The following is a 7,216-nucleotide window of genomic DNA, read 5'->3' on the forward strand; positions in this document are numbered from 1 at the left end:
CCTTCGGCGGTTCCCGCTCACGGCGCCTCGACTCCAACGCCTGCCCTGTTAAATAGGTGGGGGACAGGACTTGCGCATCCCACCTACCAGTCTCGTCAATCTCCTCCCCATTATCGCAGTGAGGAACCCTTATCGCCTTCCAAGAGCTGCGCCGCCGACCGCAGCTCCTGTCGTCGCCCGAAAGCTTTGGCGCCGCCCACAGATCTTGTCTCCGTCAAGCACCTTACCGCGGCCGAGCTACTCGCCGCCATCGATCATCTCTTCGCCGTCGACCACCTCGCCATTGTCAGGCACTTCGTCGCCGCCGGAGATCTCCGCGCCCGACCGAGACTTTCGTGCTCCTCCAAAAGCCTTTGTCCCCGTCGACCACTTCCGGCCGAACCCATCAGGTTAGGTCACCGCTTAAGAGCAGATCCACATCCCTTTTTGAAGTTTCATCATTGCCATGTTCTTGATGCCTTCACGAGTATCTGTTACCTATCCTTGGTTGATTAGTATTGATGACGACGAGATAGCTAATGTCTCTAAATACCTTCACTTATCCGCCCTTGATTTGCGTGTTTAGAGCAATATTTCGTCAACGAACAACATCATCTTATCCTTGTAGTAAGTTGCTGTATCCAGTCATTTTCCTCATGTTTTTTTGGCTTTCCAGTAGATCCATAGTTTACTGCTCATTGCGTAAAAGCTGTTTGTAGTCTTCCCACTTCACCATTTTGAACAAATGTTTCTGATGCTTTAAGACACAACTCTCATGAATAGCTAAACTTCGTAAGTCGCCATAGCAACCCGACCTGGATCTTTATATGGCGGGTCAAGATTTTTCCTCAGTCCGTGAACAAATTACTTGGCGAGTCAAATGAACTTATTTCACCCCTTACGGTAGATGTTCAAGTGTGTAAATTCACCCGTACTTTACTCCTTTGTAGCATGGGCACCGTCTTCAAAAGTGACTGGCTCCCTACCAAAGTCAACGACACCATACTAGCAGATTATGTGAAAACGGGCAACTTGGACCCTCAGGATGTTATCGGTTGGCGTACCGGGTTCGGAGAGGATCTCCCCAACCCCAAAGAAGGGGAGATAGTCGTTTTCGTCGAACACCTTGAGCGAGGTTTTAAGCCGCCCGGATCAAAGTTCCTTAGAGACGCCATGGCTTTCATGAACGTCCGCCTCCAGGATCTGGGACCTAATTCGATAAGTAACATATGCCAGTTCCAAGTGTTCTGTGAGGCTTACCTGCGGATGGAACCCTCAGTTCCCTTATTCTGGCACTTTTTCCACTTAAATCGCCAAACAGAATTTCACAATGGCCCCATCCTGGAACTTGGCGGTGTAAATGTTCAGCGCCGCAGGGATCGCCCGTTTCCCTCACTCGCCATGCCAAGCCATCCCAAAGGCTGGGGCAAGTCATGGTTCTATTGTCAAGAGACCTCACCTGCAGGCGAAAACAAGCTTCTGGGCTATAGGAAAGATCGCCTTCCAATGAATTTCAAGCTTCCGAACAAGCTCACCGACTTGATCCGCTGCTGGGTCGAATGGCGCATCCTCCCTTTGAGTCGCCGGGACGGGCTAATGTGCGAATTTGATGGCACCTTAGATCATCCTCAATGTTATTTCTATACGGCTTTAACGGAAAAGTAGCTGATCGGCAAGCCTGCGGGAAAATGCGGCCAAATCGGCCTCAAACCCTTCTGCAAAATTAATCCGGCGCCCAAGGTAAGCAATTTTAACCCGCCTTTTGTCTTTACTTCTTATGTTTTATTCAAATTGTGGCCTTTTATAACATATGCCATTCCAGAAAGGTGATAAATTTTGGTCCAAGAAACCCAAAAGGCCAGCCATGAAGCAAGCTAAGCCGCCCCCAAAGAAAACCAAGGGCAAGGGCAAAGCTGCTGTGGCCGAGCCATCCGAAGCCGATGAATCTCAAGTCGGCGACGCACCTTCAGAGGTAAAAAACCTATCCTCTTTTCACTCGCCATCCGCTACTGTTAACTTTGTATTTATATCTCTGCCTCTCTTGAATAGAATGAAGACAACGAAAGCCAGGAGGATTCTATAGAGGTAATTTCTGTTTCCTCCGATTCATCTCCTTCTCCACCTAAGCCGGCCAGGCGAATTTGTGGGAAAGTTTCCTTCTCACATCCAAATGCTTGTTTGGACCCAAATTTTCTACTGAAGAAAGCACAACATACTTCAAATCGGAAGACCCGAAGTCATTCTGGTGATCTGGTGTCTGGCTTACCAGCAAAGAACAAGAGGAAACCAAATGAGGTACCCATGAACAACAATTCTTCATGTTTCTTTGGATCACATCTGTAACCCGCCTATATCTTTGACATATAATTCTTGCAGAATTCTCCTCCTACATCTGGCAAATCAGTAATGTCGACACTTCCGCCAATGATTCGAGTCCCTGGGTAAGTCCTTTGATAATTTAACTTTGAATCTGAGGGTGATAAATTTTCAGTCCTTTAATGCGCTTCTCCCCTCTTTTAGGGCACAGGCGAAGAAGAGGAAGACCAGCGGGTCAACTCCTATCAGAATTTCAAAGCCCATCAAAAAGTCAGCGCCGATCCAAGATAACCCGGATCAAGACGAGCCTGAGGATCAAATGGATCTTCCTAGCTCGCCCAAGGAAACAATGGATGCCCCTAAGCCACCAAGTCCATTGACAACAGCAGAAGACCCGGATGCTGTAATTATCACTGGTACCAGCTTCTCTAAACCGGCCACAACGGTTTTGTCAAAGCATGTGCCATCATCCTCTCAAACCATTCCTGAGTCTGGACTCCCCAAGGCTAAGCTTTCTGAATATGAACATCTGGAATTCAAAGAACTCTGCTCTGGTTTTGCAAGTTACCTGGAGGCGAGTTATGAGATGGAGAAAAGCCTGCTCCGGATGCTAAAAAATAAACATGAGGTAAGCTCTGTTATATTATATTATCCCCATTAACCTCCAAGGGCCGGGTCATCTGTAAAAAGATGAGCCGGGACTTGATTATTTAGAAAAACTTTCGACCAGTAACCCCCAAGGGTCGGGTCATCAGTAAAAAGATGAGCCGACTCTTGATTATTTAGAAAAACTTTCGACCAGTAACCCCCAAGGGACGGATCGTCAGTAAAAAGATGAGCCGGGTCTTGATTATTTAGAAAAACTTTTGACCAGTAACCCCCAAGGGCCGGGTCATCAGTAAAAAGATGAGGCGGGTCTTGAGTATTTAGAAAAACTTTCGACCAGCAACCCCCAAGGGCCGGGTCATCAGTAAAAAGATGAGCCGGGTCTTGATCACTTAGAAAACAATTTTGACCAGTAACCCCCAAGGGCCGGGTCATGAGTAAAAAGATGAGCCGGGTCTTGATGCTGTATAATTTTATCCGAAAAAATTATACATTAGCCCCCAAGTGTCAGGGATATTGCTTGCAATAGTTCTGAGACTTGCCCCTTATCATGTATTTCAACAGGAAACTCTTATTCAGACTGAATCAGCACTTGGCGATTTAAAGAAAAACTTATCTGATCAGCAAGATGCCCGAACCAAGTCGGAGGAGAAGTATCAATTGGTCTTAGCTGACATGGAAAAACTAAAAGACGATTTGAAAAGGGCTCAAGCTGACCAAGATGCTGCAACAAAAAGAGCAGAGAAAGTTGAAGACAAGCTAGCTACTGTGCAACAAGAGCTATCTGGCTTGAAACGTCATATCTCAAACATGGCGCAAGCCGTCTTTGGTAAAATACTCAAAACTTTGATCTTTGTTTAAACCAATAACTCTTATCCTAAGTCGTTGATTATCATTACCCCTTGCACAAGTCCAAGAGCGGCCAATCTTTAGGATGATTGCGTGCTGATGTTGAAGGCGATTTACACGCTGACAGAGCAGCTGTATACCGGCAGTGTACTAACTGTTAAAGCAGTGATGGGCGCCAAGGAGCCTATAACCTCCATAAAGAAGATGCTTGGCTGCCTATCCACGCTTCCTCCCCAGATTGGCGAGTTGACACGGTCAGCCGCCCGGAAGGGAGTGCTGACTACATTAAGTCGCTGCTTGGTGTATGCTCCAGAGATCAACCCGGAAGAAGTAGCAGCGGGCTTTCCTCAACTCAAGGATGACGGGTCAGAATTCGTCGAAGAGGACTATCAGCGTGTCCTCAAGGACTCCCGGCTGGCGGCGACTCAACTTGCTGCAAGTCTGGACTTATCAAAGTATCAGGCTGCTTATGATAGCAAGAACAAGAAGGTCAACCCGCCAACCTTTGTGACGACCAGCTTAACTCCACGGCGACCCAAGAACCCTTTTGACTTGGACGCAGATCTTTCATCAATCCTGACCGATCAGGTTGACTTCGCGGCTCTGGCCAAGTGTAACTGGGTACTGAGCGACTTGCAAATTGAGGTCGGCCAAAGCTCGCAGCAAAACGATCCAAGGGCACCAGCAGAATAAACTTCATTGATTTGGCCCTAAGAGCCATGTAATAGGTCTCCTTTAGGAATCGGTACTGCTTTTGTGATACTTTCGAAAAGAATCCTTATGTCGCCCTTAAGGCGATTTGAAATACTGGATCCGCCGTTTGAAAATTCTTTATAATGCTTAATCCGCCCTGGATGAATTGATTTTGATCATCAACCTATTTTAAGCTTGAAAAACATATGTGAAATAAATAATAAATGATAGCAAATATTTTCAAGATGAATCAGGAAAAAGGTTTGGAAAACCTTGTGGCAGTGCCAGGAAGGAAAATAAAAAATAGCAATTTCGTCGGCTCATAAGGTCGCGACAGGATGGGGCGAGTCAGAAAACTCAAGCGCCACCCTAAATGATGGTTTTGTCGGCTCATAAGGTCGCGACAGGATCGGGCGAGTCACAAAGCTCAAGCGCGCACCCTAAATGATAGTTTCGTCGGCTCATAAGGTCACGACAGGATGAGGCGATTCAGAAAGCTCAAGCGCGCACCCTAAATGCTTTCGTCGGCTCATAAGGTCACGAGAGGATGGGGCGAGTCATAAAGCTCAAGCACACACCCTAAATGATGGTTTCGTCGGCTCATAAGGTCGCGACAGGATGGGGCGAGTCAGAAAGCTCAAGCACACACCCTAAATGATGGTTTCGTCGGCTCATAAGGTCGCGACAGGATGGGGCGAGTCAGAAAGCTCAAGCACACACCCTAAATGATGGTTTTGTCGGCTCATAAGGTCGCGACAGGATGAGGCGAGTCAGAAAGCTCAAGCACACACCCTAAATGATGGTTTCGTCAGCTCATAAGGTCGCGACAGGATGGGGCGAGTCAGAAAGCTCAAGCGCACACCCTAGATGATGGTTTCGTCGGCTCATAAGGTCGCGACAGGATGGGGCGAGTCAGAAAGCTCAAGCGCACACCCTAGATGATGGTTTCGTCGGCTCATAAGGTCGCGACAGGGTGGGGCGAGTCAGAAAACTCAAGCGCGCACCCTAAATGATGGTTTGGTTGGCTCATAAGGTCGCGACAGGATGGGGCGAGTCAGAAAGCTCAAGCGCCACCCTAACATGATGGTTTCGTCGGCTCATAAGGTCGCGACAGGATGGGGCGAGTCAGAAAGCTCAAGCGCCACCCTAAGATAATAATTCTGTCGGCTCATCAGGTTGCAACAGGATGACAAAATTGATCTCAATGAGGAAGCCCCCAAGTCGGGAAGCATTTTAATTTTATTACTTCGTAATGAAACTGAAAAACTTACAAAATGCAGAGCTTAAGAGCTTCAAGTGTAATAAGGCCGCAAGTGGGCAATATTCCAGGGGCGAGTTGACTCAGCCTCCGTGGTTGGCCGGTTAGGCCGAAGATCCACCAGATAATAAGAGCCGTTGCGAAGGTTCTTGCTGACGACGAACGGTCCTTCCCATGGTGGTGACAACTTATGCATGCCAGCATGATCTTGTATCAACTGAAGAACTAAGTCGCCTTCCTGAAAGGTCCGGCTCTTAACCCGGCGGTTGTGATAACGCCGTAGATCCCGCTGATAGATGGCCGAACGGGCCGCAGCCAAGTCACGTGCCTCCTCTAAGGCGTCCAAGGAGTCTTCACGCGCCAGCTCATTGTCTTGCTCCACATATGCGGCGACTCTAGGTGAGTCATGCCTTATGTCAGTAGGAAGAACGGCTTCTGCTCCGTAGACCAAAAAGAAAGGGGTGAAACCCGTGGACCGGTTCGGGGTGGTCCGGATACTCCACAACACTGATGGCAATTCTTCGACCCAACATCCTGGGGTTTTTTCCAGGGGAACCATGTGTCGGGGCTTAATTCCTCGTAAAACCTTCTGATTCGCCCGTTCCGCCTGCCCATTAGATTGTGGGTGAGCGACCGCAGAAACATCAAGCCGGATATGTTCTCGACGGCAAAACTCCTGCATCGCCCCTTGGGACAAGTTAGTAACATTATCAGTAATGATATTGTATGGATATCCAAACCGGAAGATGAGCTTCTTCAAGAACTTGACCGCTGTCTCCGCATCGCAAGTTCCAATAGGTTCCGCCTCAACCCACTTGGTGAACTTATCAACCGCCACCAACAAATGAGTTTTCTTGTTGGATGACATTTTAAAGGGGCCGACCATGTCTAACCCCCAGACCGCAAAAGGCCAAGTGATGGGAATCATTCTTAATTCTTGAGCCGGCACATGGGCCTGTCGTCCATAACGCTGGCATCCCTCGCACCGACGAACTATATCTTCTGCATCTGCATGAGCCGTCAACCAAAAGAAACCATGACGGAATGCTTTTGACACCAAAGAGCGTGACCCGGCATGATGCCCACAATCTCCGGAATGAATGTCACTTAAGATTATGCATCCTTCTTCGGAGGAAATGCATCGTTGAAAAACTCCAGAGGCGCTCCGCTTATATAACTCGCCATTGATGATCACCATGAATTTACTGCGCTGAACGATTTGACGGGCCGAAACTTCGTCTGTTGGTAACTCGCCTCGAGCGAGATAAGCCAGATAGGGAAGAACCCAATCCGGCATGGCGTGGAGAGCCGCCATGAGCTGAGACTCAAGATCTGGTATTGCCAACTCCTCCTCCGATGGCAAAATCACGGATGGTTTATGCGAAATATCCAGAAAAACATTGGGAGGAACTGGCTTTCGCTGGGAACCAAGTCGTGAAAGGGCGTCAGCCGCCTCGTTGAGGCGCCGATCAATGTGGTCAACCTGATAACCATGAAAATGACCCGCCACATCAG

This window comes from Hordeum vulgare, chromosome 7H (genome assembly GCF_904849725.1).
Source record: "Hordeum vulgare subsp. vulgare chromosome 7H, MorexV3_pseudomolecules_assembly, whole genome shotgun sequence".
NCBI classification, from domain to species: Eukaryota; Viridiplantae; Streptophyta; class Magnoliopsida; order Poales; family Poaceae; genus Hordeum; species Hordeum vulgare.